The following is a 16627-nucleotide window of genomic DNA, read 5'->3' as shown; positions in this document are numbered from 1 at the left end:
GGAACTTCTTGTGTTTCAGCTTGTGGCCATTACCCCTTGTCCTATCGCTGGCCACCAGTGAGAACAGCCTGTCCCCTTCCTCCCTGCATTCTCCCTTCCTGAACTTATACATATTAATCATATCCCCTCTGAGCCTTCTCTTCTCCAGAGAAAACAGGCCCAGCTCACTCAGCCTCTCTTCATACGAGAGATAATACGAGAGATACGAGATTTCCATGTCATTCATGATGCAGATGATAGTTAATTTGCAAAAATGTTTCCTTAGATTGTGAGATTTTCACTTCCTGGATTTTTTTTTCATTTTCTTTAAAAAGAGCAAAACACAGTGGCCCTCTGCTCAGACCACCTGCAAGATGCCACTCTGCTCTGCTTGCTCTGTTGACTCTTCTTGCTTAGATGCTGTGTTTGGTCAAAAAACGGTCTCTTCCAGGGAAGGTTCAACCAGAACTTCACCTATGGAAACTCCACCATCATGTTTCCCACAAGAAGCTGTGTGAAAGGTTTAAGTTCCCTAGCAGTTGTGTTGCCGCTGAACACAACTGTGTGCTTATGTAGTAGCATTTGCCATGGCTGGCATGGTGTGCATATGAAGAAGCCAATGTTAGGAAACACACAGTCATYTCCTGTGATCACCAATCAGTSGTGTTTTTTTCTCTTTCTTCCTCTGCTCCTTGTCCTTCCCAGAGAAAAGCCTCCTCCCTCTGGGGTGGAGACTAGTGACTACCACTAAGCTTTCAAAAGGACAGGGAAGCTGGAAGTCTGAAAGCATCAACCAGATGCATGGGAATGTCTCCTCCTCGCACCCTGAAAAGGTATTTGGGTMTCAGAGCAGGCTTGCTTTTCTCTCTGCTGCATGTGAGGTGGGAGAGGGGCTGGGGCTCAGCCCCGATRAGCTCCTCCGCAGAGGAAGACCTCGACATTTCTTTCCTAGTTGGACCACCGTGCATCATCCCTCACACCACATCCAAGCACCCCACAGATGCGGACCCTGAGCCTCTGGGCCTTTTTTATTTATTTTGTTGTTACCTGCTTATTTATTCCTGTAACAGTTAGGGCCACAAGAGAAACAAATCTCCTGATAACATGACAAATCTAGGGGTGTCCTCGTGAAGCCTGTGCCATTTCCAGTGAGGCTTCTGCTGGTGGATGATGAGGTCCTCTGCTGCTGTGCGCTGTGCCGAGGACTCAGAAAGGTTTTCCCCCAGAAAACCAGAAATGAAGKGTTGCTGTGAGGGCCTGTTTCAGATTGTCTCCTAAGAGAAATGGAAGCTTTTCCTTCTGGTGAACCACAAGAAAATTTCACTACATCCTGTTTCTTTATGCGACATGTAAATAGAGGGAGGAAAGGAATGACTGGCTAACTGTTTGACCCCAGCATGGGGAAAAAAACTTGCAAGAAACCTCAGAACTCACCCCATTAAGCATACAGGAAAATGCCACAGATCTGGCACCTTAATTATATGCTAATGGAATACTATTAGGAAGAAAAGCCTCAGATGTCTGGCAGAAAAAATATTTGACTAAAAACAGTTATAGATACTCACAGAGCACTATGGATTCTTTCTTTTTGTCTTTTCTTTTTTTAGCATTTGAGAAACAAACAAACAAAAAAAGCAAACCAAAGAGCTACATGAACCTTTGACATTTGTGYTTGATTTTCAACCCTTAGGCATGAACTGAAAACAAAACAGATCCTGCTGCTGAGAGGTTTGTCAAGTGGGCAGCCTTTCAATGACCCTTCTGTCCACAGTATTTTTCTGATTCATTTCTTGTAGCTAAGATAGCAAAGGGGTTTTATCCATCACCTCCTGGAGAACTTGCCTGCAAAATACGTACTATTTTTCTGTAGATTTATTTGCTCCACATGGAAAAAAAAGAAACAAAAAACAAACAAACAAACAAACAAACAAACAAACAAAAAAAAAAAAAGCTGATTGATAGAAATATGCATCAAAGTTAATGAAGTTATGCCCAGATATTCAGTCAAAAGGTCTGGAATTATTTTTGTTAACTTAATGATTTGTTTAAGTTACAATTTCTCAAGGACCTTCACATCACAAYGCTACAGAATCCTCTGCTGATAGTAGAAGACAAGAAGACAGTGTAGCCAGCAGGTCTAGGGAAGTGATGATCCACCTGTACTTAGCACTAGTGAGGCCCCACCTCAGATACTGAGTTCAATTTTGGGTCCCTCACTACAARAAGGACACAGAGGTGCTGGAGCGTGTCCACAGGAGGGCGATGCAGCTGGTGCAGGGGCTGGAGCCCAGAGCTTATGAGGAGCGKCTGAGGGAGCCGGGGTTATTTAGCCTGGAGAAGGGGAGGCCCAGGGGAGACCTCATCGCTCTCTACCGCTACCTGAAATGACGTTGTGGTGAGGCCAGGGTTGGTCTGTTCTCCAAAAAAACTACTGATAGGACAAGAGGAAATGGCCTCGGGTTGCAACAGGTTCAGGTTAGACATTAGGAAGAATTTCTACATATGAGGAATGGTGAGGCGTTGGAATAGGCTGCCCAGGGAAGTGGTAGAGTCACCGTTCTCGTGACCTTCAAGAAACTTGTGGATGAGGAACTTGGGGGCATGATTTAACAAGCTTGGTGGTGATGAGTTTACTGCTGGATTTGATGATSTTGAAGGTATTTTCCAACCATAATGATTTTCTGATTCTATGAGGATGATATTTAATTGTGCAGTTTTTCTGCCTTGTATTTACATCCATTTAAATATATTTATCAGAACCAAAATTATAAYGCATTTGAGCATTAAATATTATTTTGCAAAACTTGAAGCTCAGGATCATTTTCCCCACACCTCCTCAAGCCTTTGTTTGCTTGATACTTGAAACCAGGCCTAAACCTGCCAACAAGGAAGTCAGTAACTTATCTATCTCTTGTATCCTGAAGAGGTAGGAGGCAGCCCCATTTGCACAGGTCTTTTCCTCCAGAAATTTTTGCAACTTGGAGATGTTTTGTGGCCTGCACAAAATGATATTGCAAGAGCTTGAGATGTGAGTGGAGCCAGAGTTGTGTGCACACTTAGGAATTACAAAACTGAAAAGCCGAAAGCTGAAAAGATATCTGGAAATAATTAGAAAACAAAACAAAAAAAAAGTGAAAAAAAAATTAAAGATGGACTGCTGAACATTTGTGGATAAAATAAAAAACAAACAAGCAATAACCTCCATCACTATGAAAGTAACCCCCCAAAAGAACTGTATAAAATTTCTTCTGTCCTCTTCAGTGTTAAAGATTTTTGATCCCAGGACACCAGCCCCACTCTTCAGTAGCGTACRACTCATACAGCGAGGCTGGGGTGGTTGCATGGAGCAACTGACACAAGCAGCTATGGCAGAACAGATACTACTGTAAAAGAATTAACACATGTATTCAGTAATTGAGTCCCTGCCCAAAGAGGTTATTCCAGGATTGTTAATATGGGAAACCCAATCTGCAATAGTCATTCCAGTTATTTCCCCAAGGTCAGGATGTCTTTGCTTTCAACATTAGTCCCACCAGCTTCCTGGGAAAGCTCATACATGTAAGAGCTGCAGACCTCATCTCTACCTTGTTTGTTACAGACACATGGAACTTCTTTTCTATAACAAACCTATATATGCCAAAAAGTTTGGCTTTTGCTCCCAACTCATTTCTCCTCAGTCCTACAGGATAGCTAATTTGTCTTTCATTAACCTGGGGTCTATGCTTCTTAGCCAAGGCTATATGATAATCCCTTWAGGTTTTATTTAATATTCAGGAAATAGCTTTGTTACTTGTACAATAAATTTGGTTTTGTTTCCTCATGGAGGAAGTAAATTGAATTATTTAGGTTTAAGTTACCAAATGAATAAAACCAAGGTATTTTGTTTAAATTATACTAAAAATATTAGCCCTCTGTGTGTCACAAGGAATAGCAGTTATGGGACTCAGCAGCACAGTTTTAGGAGACCTAGAAAGGATACAGCTGAAGCTAACGACAGTTTTCTTTTTCTTTGCCAAAAGTTGTGCCTTTTAATTCGTTATAATTATGGCCATATGGATCAGCCAAAGAGAAAGAGAGGTGTGTTAGCTTTAATTCAAGATAGACTTGCCAAGATTAGCCTTATCTTCCCACCATTAGGGTCAACATTTTAAAGTTYATTTCAGGATAAAGCAGATGGACTAGGTTCTTCTTTCATACCACTCAGAGTTTGCCCATCYAGAAGGATTCCATTTTTATATCTTCTCCTTTTTAGTGCTTAACACACACCAGGCTGGAAGCACATTAGTCCAGTGCCTGAGTACAGCTTTATGACAAGGCATGMGCAAGCTCAGCAGCTCCCCTCCACCAAAAGGGGCAGGCCCCAGCAAGGTGCCATCCCTCCTTGCCTCTCCTGTCCCATCCATAGCATGACTGTCTCTGGTTAGAGCTAACTAACCTCCCTCTTTTTCCATCATGGGCTAGGAGTATATTGAGTCATGCTTGTATAGAGTCAATGCTAGGGAAGGAAGAGCATCTGCAGGTGTTTGTGAGTACCCATTTGTGTGACTGGGYCTGTGCAAGTGTGTTTGCACGCAAGGGTTCAAGAGTGTATGTACAAAATGCAGACTGTCTGCTTCAAGTGGCTGGAGTCCTCATGGRTGCAGACAAAAACCAGGAGCTTCTATTTGATCAAAGCAGACAAATGGGGTCAGGGAAGTTCTCCCAAGCTCTCTGATGAAGCCTTCCATTTGCACAGCAGCACTTACCTCATCTTTCCATTCCCATCACCTTGATGGGTCTTCTAAATCTTTCCAGGTGCCTGTTGCTTATTGATTAAACTAGCTGCTGTAGCTAGCAGGAACTCATTTTTTTTTTCCTAAAAAGACAGGTAAGAATATTTAAAACTGGTGACCTTTTCTCCTGCCACCCTTTCAAGAGGATATTAACTGCCCTTTCTTAAGAGGGATGGCTTGCATTGCACAATGTTGAGCAGCTACAGAATCGAGTCCYGAAGAAGAAATGAGAGCAAGCTATGCTCCAGGAACTATTTCTTAACCCTATTACATGCTTTCTTTAGTACAAAACCCAAGATGGCATCCAAAAATACAGTCCCTAAACCAGCCTKATTTATAAAAATCTTTAGACTGCCTTGCCAGGCATGTAAGTGATGTGTTGCACTGGACAAAAGACTTTGGGCTTGGATGGGGGAAGTTAGGAGCATGAGGGATTTATTTTTAGGCACTGCAGCACTGCTTGCTTTGGGAATGCTGCTGCTAATGACAGTAATAAATTTGCCCTGTGGAAATTCCTAGAGGGTTTATCACCAGAGCATCTTGTGAGCACTCAAGAGCTACAGTCCTCTTCTCTCATGAAGTAAAGCAGTATCCCTGCTTCCCAAGGAGGGACCAAGGACTGGTTTGGACAAGTCAACACCGCAACCTGGCGATTTATCTGGAAATAGATCACAGCTCAACTCCCCTTTCGGTTTCTTAGGAACAGAGCCACTTTTTTTTCTCCTTTCTAGCCATGCCTGTGGCTGTCATCTTTTTAAGTAGGAGTGACAGGGTTTCTTGCTTTGAGGAAGTTGTTGACACATCTGCGCATCTGGACCAGCCAAGGCTCATRCAAAGGTCTGTTCTTTTACTAGAATCAGAGGCCACTCATTCCATTAGCTGGCATTTCAAGGGAGATGATGGGGTAGTAAGAAATGTCCAGCTTCGTCCTTGCCTGGTATACCTCACCACTGCCTGCAGCCCAGATCATGATCATCTCATTGCCATCTCATCAATCTAGGACTGTGGTCTGCCACCATCACTACAAAGTTTTCCTTGATTTTAACTGGAGGATCAGAGACTTCAGCTCACTCGCTCTCCTCTTTCCTTCTGTTTAGGTCTGGTCCTACAGTATCTCTCTGGCRTGTTCAGTCAAAGTCTTTGGTTACCAGTCTTTGAAGGCCACCACTTACCTTTGAAACATAGTAGAAATCCTTTGGAGGGCAGAGGGACATAGGAATGACTATTATTGTCACCTGAACCTGACTAACTTCTCTGTACAAATTCCTCAAACAAAAACATTCCTCTCTTGAAAGATCCTCTTCTGAAAGTAGAAGCTGGGCAAAATAAAACTGAACTGCCAGAGACAGCAAGTTCTTGTTATGTCCCATCTGTATCGGAAAGAGGAGTACATCTATTCAAAATAACCAGTTAGATTTTAGGACTCTCATCACAAAACTACATATGCAGTCTGAAAGCTAMAGGATTCCTCATGGAGTGGTATCCATTCTGCCTTTGCCAAAATTGTAGTGCTCTAGCTCCAAGTCCTCTGTTGCACCCTTATCAGGTGAGATTGGTCACAAGCTGTAGTTCTTCCAAAGAGATATGTGTACAGTGTATAATGGTTTGTTTCTGCCTACTTTTCCCTTATTAGGAAAAAAAAATGCATATCGATTCCTCAACCCATTGCTGAATTTCACAGTTTATAGCCCTCAGTTACCTTGAAGACTGTTATTCTTTTGTTAAACTTGACCAAAGTGTCTATCAAAGAAGCTACTGCATGGACAGATTGTCAGATGGACAGACAAGCCCATCTCCACAGGATAAAATAAAAAATCACTCACAAGATCGGGCACAATGCATGYACAACACACTCAAATGCAAATGTGTATGATGCCAACCAATGCGGCTGGACACTTGCACCCCATTCTCCTATGCACCACTGCAGCGTTTGGAGACGTGCACTCCAGGAAACAACTGTCCTTCCCTTGTTACACTTCCAAAGGGAGCTTCTTGGAGTGTGGCAGACAAGCCTGGATAGAACAGCTTGGGAGGAAATTGCCTTCTTGTTCCATCCTGATAGKGAATTAACCTCCCAGAACATCTGACTGGAAGCTATATGTTTTCATTGTATTCCCTTCTGCGAAGAAAACATCCAAGGGAGGCCATCTTTCATGCAGCTTGGAGAAATTCCAACAGCCTGATAAAACATGACAGCTGTGACRTAAAAAATCCCAGAGGAAAAGATAACTTGGAGTCATCTCCCTGCTGACTGACACATGGCAGTGAGCACTGCATATTTCTTTGGGTTCCTAGGTGTTACAATAGTTCTTCTTTAAGATTTCTTATTGCACAAAGCAGAGTACAAATTCACTATTATTTTGCTGTGAGATGCCAGCTGATTTGCAAAATATATCCAATTCAAACTGTAATTGTCCTCATTTCTTTCTTCTTCTCCAGGAAGGAAGGAAGGAAGGAAGGGAGTTATTGCTGTGCTCGCAACCAATACTGATAAATGAGCAAATTAGGAAGCATCTCCAAGTTCACTTCAGTAACAGATTCAGTGTTTGATCCTCCTTCCGCTGCCATTACAGGCAATAGCACCTAGTTTCAAAACGGCACTGTCCTAAGTTCTCAGACTAAATAAAGATTTGAATGAGTCTGAATGGAAAGCAAGACATTCATGTAGGTTAAAATGGGCAAAACACAATTTAACTAAATACAGCAAAGCAGATAAAAGTAACTGAATGCACTGCATTATTCAAAGCTGTTGAAGATCATTTTTGGCAATAGCACCCTCCCCACCCGCAAGAGATGTTGTAGGTGAAAGCAGAGTGCCAAGAGGTACTGCTCCCGTCCTGTGCTTCGTGACTAGAAGTGACACCTGGCACTTCTTCATTTAGAAATAGATGAATGGAGCAAAGGAGGCCTGAGGGGCCAGCTCTTCTCCACCCCCACAGAAGAACTCCATCTTCAGCCTCTCAAAGTCACTTTTCCAATACAGCATCCTGAGGCTCCAAGCAGCCTCACAACAGATCGGGCTTTCACAGCTCAACCCTTTTCCTGCTAGAACAAGGAGGGGAGAAGTCAAAATAAGCGGGGAAGTCATCCATGTGCTATAACGGAGCAGGTCTTCCGGCTGGCACAACCCAGCCTCTGCAGGCAAGACGATGCCCTTGGAGTGCAGCTCCCGTGGACTGGGGTGCATTAGGGACAGCAGGTGAGAGGCAGGCTTATTAAAGGTCATACTGCTAATGCAAATAAAGGCAGGCAGCCTCTCTGCTGGAGGGCATGCGAGCTTCCAGCCTTCCAAGAAGAGCTTCCGAACATCCTGTGAGTTTTAATGACCCTTTCAATGCTTTAGTGATTTTGCCCTYCAGTCACAATTCAACAGCTTTAACCACACAGGAAGCCTACTCTCTGTAAAAGAGAGTGTTTCTCAGKTCTGCACTAAATAAAAATTTAGGTCTTCTTTGTTTTTTCTCCATCAAGTGTAATTTTTGCAAGACAGAAATGCAGAAGCAAGATAATGGCTTCACCAGAGTCCCTGTGAGGTTTGAAGCATTTTCACGACTCCCATGTGGAAAAACTTCTTTTCAAGCAATTACTCTACTTGAGTGTGTATTTTGTTTGGTATGAATATCATCGTCGGTGGCAAAATAGCCTCAGGATGCCTCAGCTGGCGTCAGGGTTTCATTCGCCCGAGCAATGCATGGCCTGGGGTGACAGTCAGCTGGAGGGGAGTAGTAAATGAAAGGAAGGTAAGRGAGAGGAAAGACTGAGAAAGATTGTGTGATTGCAGAGGAAAGAGCAGGCATAAGCGGAAGGGGGAAAAAAAAAGGAAGAAAGAAAAAACTTTCTAAAAAATGTAGTGATTTCATACCAATACACAAACGCAGTAACCACCAGCATCCCCCAGTGGCTTTTTGTTATTTGCACATTCATGCACTTGAGGAAAGAAGCACAAGAAGAAACACATACAAGCTGTGGTATAACTTCCTTAAACTACAGGGTGCAGTGGTATCTGGCTCTGTGATCAGTCTCCAGAGATTAGATAATTCTCAGAAAATTACAACCTCTCTTCTCCTGCCAGATACAGCAGCCAACTACGAGGTCCAAGCTCCCAGAATATGGGAAGCCATTTACTGACAGACTTACCATTGTATTGTCTTTGTTTTGAAAGATAACATTCACTTCCTCCAAGCAAAGCAGGAAAAAAAATATACATTGAAGGTGAAAGATTTGAACCCCCCCTAAAAAAAAAAAATTGTACCACTAGAACTCTTAAGAGCAAAGCTAGCAGTGACTTACAAGAATTACTAGGGCCCCTACTAAAACTATTCTGAAATATATTTGAGAAGCAAAGAAAGCAGCAGAAACCAGGAGATACCTTCTGGATTATCAGTGAATAAATAAATGTGAATATTTATTCACATTTGAATGTGAATAAATGAATAAATCTTGTGATTTATTCACAAGTGAAAAGTGAATAAATCTTGCCAGCAGGAAACATCTCGTGCAGTCCTGAGGCAGTGACAGCTTCACGCCAACACACGGTGAGGTGCTGGAGGCAAAGCGCTGGCCCCACACAAGTCTATAGGTGTTCAGTGCCCCACTGATTCCAGCATAAGCAACATTTTCCCTCTTGTGTGTTCCTACAGAGACTGCTCTTCTCTCATACTGTGTCCTCAGGTGTTATGAGGAGTTTCTCCCTGCCTCAAACTACTCCTTAGTAGGAGAGTGGTGCTTGAAGGGTAGAAGTTTCAGTTGGACTGGAAAGATGCCACCACTGCCACCCTCACAAGCACTGCCACCTCTGAGTGTGCCAGACCTCTTTAAGGTAAAGACAAGACTCAGGGAAACTCCCCACATTCTACCACCCTACCCAGCAGCAAGTGTTTCCCAGTGGATGTACGTGAGATTTGGACCAGAGCATGGTCAAGCAAATGCTCCAAGTCTAGGTAAAAGGAAATGAACACCCACAAGGGTGACAGTGGAGCAAAACAACAGTGGTGTCCCCACAAAGCAGAGCCAGCTCAAACCACATCCACCTCCCCACACATGGTGGGGCCTGACGCCAGGGAAAGAGACAGCCCCACCAAGAGTGATGATAGTGACAAGGCCTGAGGAGGCCACGGCTCTTGGCAAATGGGATGTCTTTGCTCACCCATCTGCCGAGGGTCCACAAAATACGTGGAGAGCAGAGGAGAGGCCAGGCCAAACCTAACATCCCTAGACACGGAGCAGGAGAAGTGCAAAAGGAGGTAACGTTTGTAAGAGATCCCYGTGCATGGCCTAATACCATTTTCACTGAACTTTACTGGTCATAAAAACATGAGGCAACAGAGTGCCCTAGTTCTGAGTCAAAATCAATAGCAATAAATCAGTAAATGGTAAAAACCCATTCAAGAAAAAAAAATGTGATTGTAGTTTTTTATAAGGAACACAAGGACTGCATATACTGTGCCAGTTTTATACCTCACAGGTTCCTGCTGTAACTGTGGCAGAGAGCAAAAATATGCAACGAGGGCAGAAGAGAAAACAAAAATGATAGTTTGGGAAAAGTCCTTTTCTACCAAGTCATGAATTCCAGACCAAAGTTAGGGGTTTCAGAGGTGATTTTCCATGTGTATAATGACATTATATTGCACCCTCCCTCTCCAGTTAAGGAAGAGAAGATGACTCGTGCCTATCACCAAGGCAGTAAGGGCTATGGGCAATGGAGCTGTCTTGGTCTGAGAGKAAAACAGAGTTCCCCATATTTTTCAGCCAAGCCAACCCTCTGCATCTGTCAGGGCTGGGAGGAGGTGCTTTCCACAGAGATTCCTTCCCACAGCACAGAAGCAGGAAGAGATTGTGTATTTGCAAGCTGCTCCCCAGCGTTGCTAATTCCTGCTCAAGCCTCCAGCTTTGTAGGCTTGACTTTCCTTTCTCGTCAGCTGCTTTCAGGAAAGCCCTGCTGGCCTGATATAATACAGGTCTTTGCTCCATACAAGGCTTGAAGAGCAGTCATTAAAAAAAACAGCAATCACTTTTCAGGAGTTCAATTCAAATCTAGCGCTCTGCTATGGGTGGGTGGTACTCAGAGCTAAAACCAGAGGTGGAAATTGGTGCTTTGAAAAATGCTGAAGACAACTGAAGTGCGAGAAATAACACCCTGTTGTTACTCCTATGAGAGTCACTGCATGAAGTCACTGTGTCCCAAGGTATTTTTAAATATACGATCAGTGGGTAGATGTTCTGGTTCTTTTAGGAACTAAATATTCTGGGGTCTGCCTGAGATTTGCCAGCAATGTTAATTAGCTGGAGGTTAATGGTGTGCATTTTGTCATTCAAAACTTAGGTTGTGGGCTTCTTTCCTGAATTATCATGGTACCAATAAATACTAGGTTTTGGCTCATTTGTAAAATCCCTACCTAAGCAAGTTTTCATGTTCTCTACCCCTCTTACTTTGCTTTGTAAAAATAAGCTATATGGTTTTGGTTTCCGTCAGTTTATGGCAACATCCTCCTCAGTATGGATTAAGTGCATGCTTGCAAAATTTTATTGCTTCTGTACTGCCTTGTATATCRGAAACAAAAGCCAGATGTGAGCACCAATTTACTCCCAAGATTAGGAAAAAAATGGGTGTTTTCTTGTTTGTTTGTTTGTTTGTTTTTCCAGCCAGGGCTTCACAGGAATAATAGTGCATCATCCCCAARGAATCCCCAGGGAAGGAACAGATGAGAGTCCTACAGACTCCTTTGTGCCTCAGCCATAATAGTTTTGAGTCTAAATGGTATTTATTCAACAAATCTGCACCTCCTACATCCAAGCATCAAAGCAAGGAAGCTGGTAGCCTTCAGCTAGGCTGCAAATTCAGCCTGGAGAGCAAATGGAGGAAGAGAGAATGGCAAAATAAAAAAAAAAATGCAATGTGTAGCAAGAAGTCCTGAGTGAGCAGAGTGATTTGGAGCGAGCAAATTCCTAATTGTGGCTGCTAAGCGGGAGGGAAATCTCTTATGGAGATGTGCCCTCTCCCGGCCTTGCTGGGAAACGTGTCYGGCTGGTGGGCGCTGGGGACATAGGCACCACAGGAGGTTTGGGGGGCAAGGTCTCCCTCAACGCTAATGCTATTAGGCAAAYAAATGGGATGGGCATCATGTGCTAACAAGTGAGGTCCTTTGGRTTAAGATCTAAGTAAATAGGGAGGTTGCACAAAGCTGCACTCCCCAATGGCTATTTAAGCATGACTATTTAAGCACTGWTTCTTTTTTACAAATGCTGGTGCACCTGAGCCTACACGGGGCTGAAATCCCTTAGATTTCACTTGAATGGCTGCCRGTGCCTTGAAAGGCCCCCTTGCTATTTAGATGCCTACGGATGGTTACCTGAAACCAGCTTTTGGTCCCTGTTTGGTTGTTACTGCTTTTGTTGTCTGTAATTTGAAATCAGGGCCTGAAGGGAAAGGGCTGAGGATGTCCTCATGAACACATTCCTTCTCCTTGGGAACGCTTGGACAGACCACACAGAAACTTCTGTTTCCTGAGCAATTTAAAGTGTTTCRTGCTGAAAATCTTTGCTGAAATGAAGCATGTTTGCCTGCCCTTCAGACATTCCCATAGCCCTTTCAGCATCACCAGCCCTCCAAAACTGCAGATCTCAAGCAGGAACAGGGATTTCCAGTGGCATATGCCTGACACTGGGGCAGCTTCTGTGTCCTTTCTCCTGGCTTTGAACTATGGTCAATAGTTCATTAAAAAAAATACATCTTCCTTGCCTAGCCTAGCCTAGCATCCATCTATACAAGCTGCATATAACCACAGAGTTGGCTACCAGAGCTGTTGCTGATATGTATTCATATCGGATGCACAAAACTTGATGGGGTGCTGTTATATCCCAGTAGCCTGTGGATCAAGATGAATCTTTACTAAGGACCTTCTGAGATATCCTATACTGAGCAAATGTTTCCATCTTCCTACAGTGTTCCTTCTCTCTGAATAGTGCATGGCCCTCTTGATCTGCTCCCATTAATTTTGGCAGGCCCTCAAGGTGTCACTCCCATAGKAGAGCAAGCCTTAGAGTTAGCACATGAGATTTAATTCCTCCGGCTTAAACATCATGAGAAATCTTTCTGTATCTAATCCTCTCATAATACGTTCTTCTCAGAATTATTATGCTATTTGAACTTTCTACATATGGCCCTGAGATAGATGGGAAGAGTTTCCTCTTGGTTTATGAAGGACTTGTAACAAATCTTCTCTTCTCTGTCATCCTAGTATATAAACCAGCCCTTAGGGGTAAAGGGGGAAATGTCGTTTTTACAACTTCAGAGAGTGAAAACAATGGGATCTTTCCTGATTTATGTCCTCTGTGCTTTCATCCCAGCTGTAAGCACCAAGCCCTGTACTATACAATTRCATAGGTCTGGTCTCCTGGGTGACTTGGCTGAGCTCAGTGTTATAGTTAATTTAAAAAACAAGAAAGAAAAGGTGGTGTTWCTGTGCTTGCTCTCACGCTGATGACTATGCGCTTTTTCTCTGGCCACGTGCCACAAAGCCACGTGAGATAAGCAGAAGCACCGCCCAGATGTCATCGTGCTGTTCAGCTTTGTGGAAATGAGCCCCGTTCTGTTGGAGCCCCACAGCACAGTCAACGTGGCATCACCGTTGCAAGCTGCAGGCCATGTATTCATGTGGCAATACAGAGCCTCAGGGCTTGTCTGGTCTGGATTTCCTTGTCTTCGTTGCAGCAGTAGCAGCATATGGCCAATGAACAGATGCCGGTAGTAACTAAGTTTTAGCTGTAGCAGCAAAGTTGCCCAAAAGGCAGCCAACCAACATCAAAGTTGGTTTTAGTTTTAGCTTAGTTTTGTGGAACTGCATGGCCATTACCCCAAAACATTTTACCACTGGCATCAGCATGTCAACTGGTGAAGAAGCTGGGACACTGGCCAATCGCTGCAACACCCTCACCTGCGGAAAATGGACCTTTGTCCTTGGATCATGGGTGCTCAGGTGAGCAGCACAGCAAGAAAGAGAGGGAAATGAGACAAAGTCTAGGTAGAAGAGTATTAATTGCATTATTAGTGGAAATAATTGAATAATTCAAGCAGAAAGAGTTAATATCCTTGTAACTGAGCTAATTGCTAGATTGTTAAAACATTAATTATACCAGCAGCTAACTCTAATTCTTGACTCCATATAAAAGGAGCCAAATGTTCCTTCTAAGGGCAATACTAGCAGTTCTCACAGTTTACATGGCTATCAAATAATAAACAGCTAGTATTTATCTCTTTGGTTGCTTTCCTTATTTTAACTTTTTCACTGAGAGCTTTTATTGATTTTATCTTTCTCATTTCTTTTCAGATATGGAGTATATTTYCCTGTGATGCTTTCCCGCCCTCGAGCCCTGTGAGAAGAGTTTTCTAAGGAGCTATTGCCACAGTCCATGTTCCAGACCCTTTCCTGTCCTTAGGAAATTATCTTGGCAGCATTGAAATCCCAAAGTACAGTAGCTAGAAAACTGCTATCTGTAACAAAGATAAATATACTCGGAATGGACACCAGATATCAAAACTCAGCTTGGAGCTTGCCAGTCATCCCTGTTGGCTACCTCACTTCTGCATAAAGGAAAGGCTGTTCTCATATTTGCTCCTTCCTAAAGGAAAGGCTCTTCCCATATTTGCTCCTTCSTCCTTGGAAAGGACCAGTCCTTCCCCAAGCATTGTAGCTGTGCTGTTAAACGGCTTTGCAGGCCGCCCAGCAGCAGTTCCACACGGTTCACACATCTCTGTCATACAACAACCGTCCCAAGGGCTGGAGAAGGTCAAGGGTCCTGGCGGGCTGCACWTTGCCTACGTGGACAACACACACATAGCTGGTATTTTTGTTCCCAGAACATGACATTGGCAGGGCTATCATTGAAGCTGACACTCGCTGCTCTTTTACAAGATATTTATCATTGACAGAGGCTTTTGATCCGTATCTTTAAAGCCACATACAAAGGTCCTGGTAGCACTACCTGGGACTAAATAGATGTTTTTGCTTTTTCCTTTAACTTAAGTAGTTAAAGGCTGTATCTAGGACTTCAAACATTGGCAATTCAGCAAGCAAGGCTCCACAGTCAGACAGGGAACAACAGGACCAACAAACAAGCGAGTCATATTTATTATAAATTGGCCTTAGCAGGAACTCTGAAGGAGAAGCCGTACAAGGCCTGTATGGTCACACTGAGCATAACCTCCTTACTAAAATACAGCCTACCTGGCTATTCAGATTTTTATCCAACCTTCAATCTAACTTCTTAAGTTAATTCCTAGTTTTTGTCCATCCTACACCTATAAAGATCTTTTAAGCCTACCTGTAATAGCTTTTGTGTTTGTCACTTTGCTTCATTTGACAAATCTCTGTTTTTACTAAAAAGCTGCAAAGCAAGTGTGCTATGTTATTCTTGAATACCTTCTTTATGCACAGAATGCATTATTCATCTTCCCCATTCTCATCCTTTTCTACTAGTAGATTTCATATATATGAAACTTTGCTTGCTATCCTTATCAGCATTTTGAGGTGTTTTTGTAATAGGGAAAAAATATATTAAAATTTCAGGGGGCACTGAACTCAGTTTTTAATCATCAGATGACATTTTATATGACTGTTCATCTCTATAAACACACAGTGAGCTACAAAGCACCGTTGTATTTAAAACTAAATCCCTGCCATATTGAAACACAAAGTTTTCAAAAGCTCGCCGAAATAAATGATATGCTTTTCCTCACACTGCATTATGTGCCTCAGACAAATATAAGAAATTCCCCAGTGTTAAGCTTTCTATTTATCCTGGATTGAGGAATAAAAACTGAGAAAATGTGCAAAGAAGGAGCTGTCACCCATGACTGTGCACCATGCTACCATGCTAAGTATTCTGAGAGAAAGCTTGATTGATTTTGCTTAATGCACAGCTATGTATTCTTTGAGGTTTGAAAAATGCTCAAATGTACTACAGCATACACCTCTGCACTTAAACAGAGAAAAAAATAGCTTACCTTTAACTTTATTAAGCACATGATATATCAGCTCCCCACTGAATTTCACAGTGCAAGATTTTATTTCAGTTTCTTGGAACAGTGTGAGTTCACAAGCATACACATTCCCCCTCTGCAGACAGATATCTATATCTACCCATATGAGATTAATCCTAAATTTAGACTGTTCGCTGCACACCTTAGCAAAGCAGCAGCTGGCAGCCCCAAGCAGTGTGGAAAAGCTCCTTTAGGAGAGCCAGGCTGTGTTAATGTGCTAAAGCTCCCACCTACAATATGCTGGAAGACATTGTATAAATATACATTGATGGCAAATGCAGATATTCAACAGAGAAGAGACAGGCCCATAACACACTCAAGCAAGGACAGCAATAGCTACTTCCCATGCATTTTTTGAGACATGTTATCCATGTGTATTTTGTTGCATGAACACATACTCCTCCTACTCCTGTGAGGCCAAGTGCATGCCAGGAGGATTATAGCTTTCAAGTTCCTTAAGCAATAGGTATTTCCACGCCCCCGCCCAGTATCTAGAAGAGATGACTAGTTATGGATTCTGCTTGCTTAAAGTGACCAGAGTTCCTCTCTCCCTGCCTTTTAGGTTTAGTATGTGCAATAGGTTTACAGCTCAAGGCCAAGCTCTCTCTTACCCTCAAAGACAGATGCAAAATATGTCGTCATATAATTGAACATACCATAGAATCATAGAATCATAGAATGCCCAAGGTTGGAAGGGACCTCAGAGGTCATCGAGTCCAACCCCCCTGCACACGCAGGGTCAMCTAGAGCACGTGGCACAGGGCTGCATCCAAGCGGGTTTTAAAGATCTCCAAAGAAGGAGACTCCACAACCTCTCTGGGCAGCCTGTTCCAGTGCT

Source organism: Nothoprocta perdicaria, unplaced genomic scaffold, assembly GCF_003342845.1.
Source record: "Nothoprocta perdicaria isolate Ctin4 unplaced genomic scaffold, notPer1 scaffold_391, whole genome shotgun sequence".
Classification (NCBI taxonomy): Eukaryota; Metazoa; Chordata; class Aves; order Tinamiformes; family Tinamidae; genus Nothoprocta; species Nothoprocta perdicaria.
The sequence above is the reverse complement of the archived record's forward strand: the minus strand, read 5'-3'. Positions refer to the sequence as shown.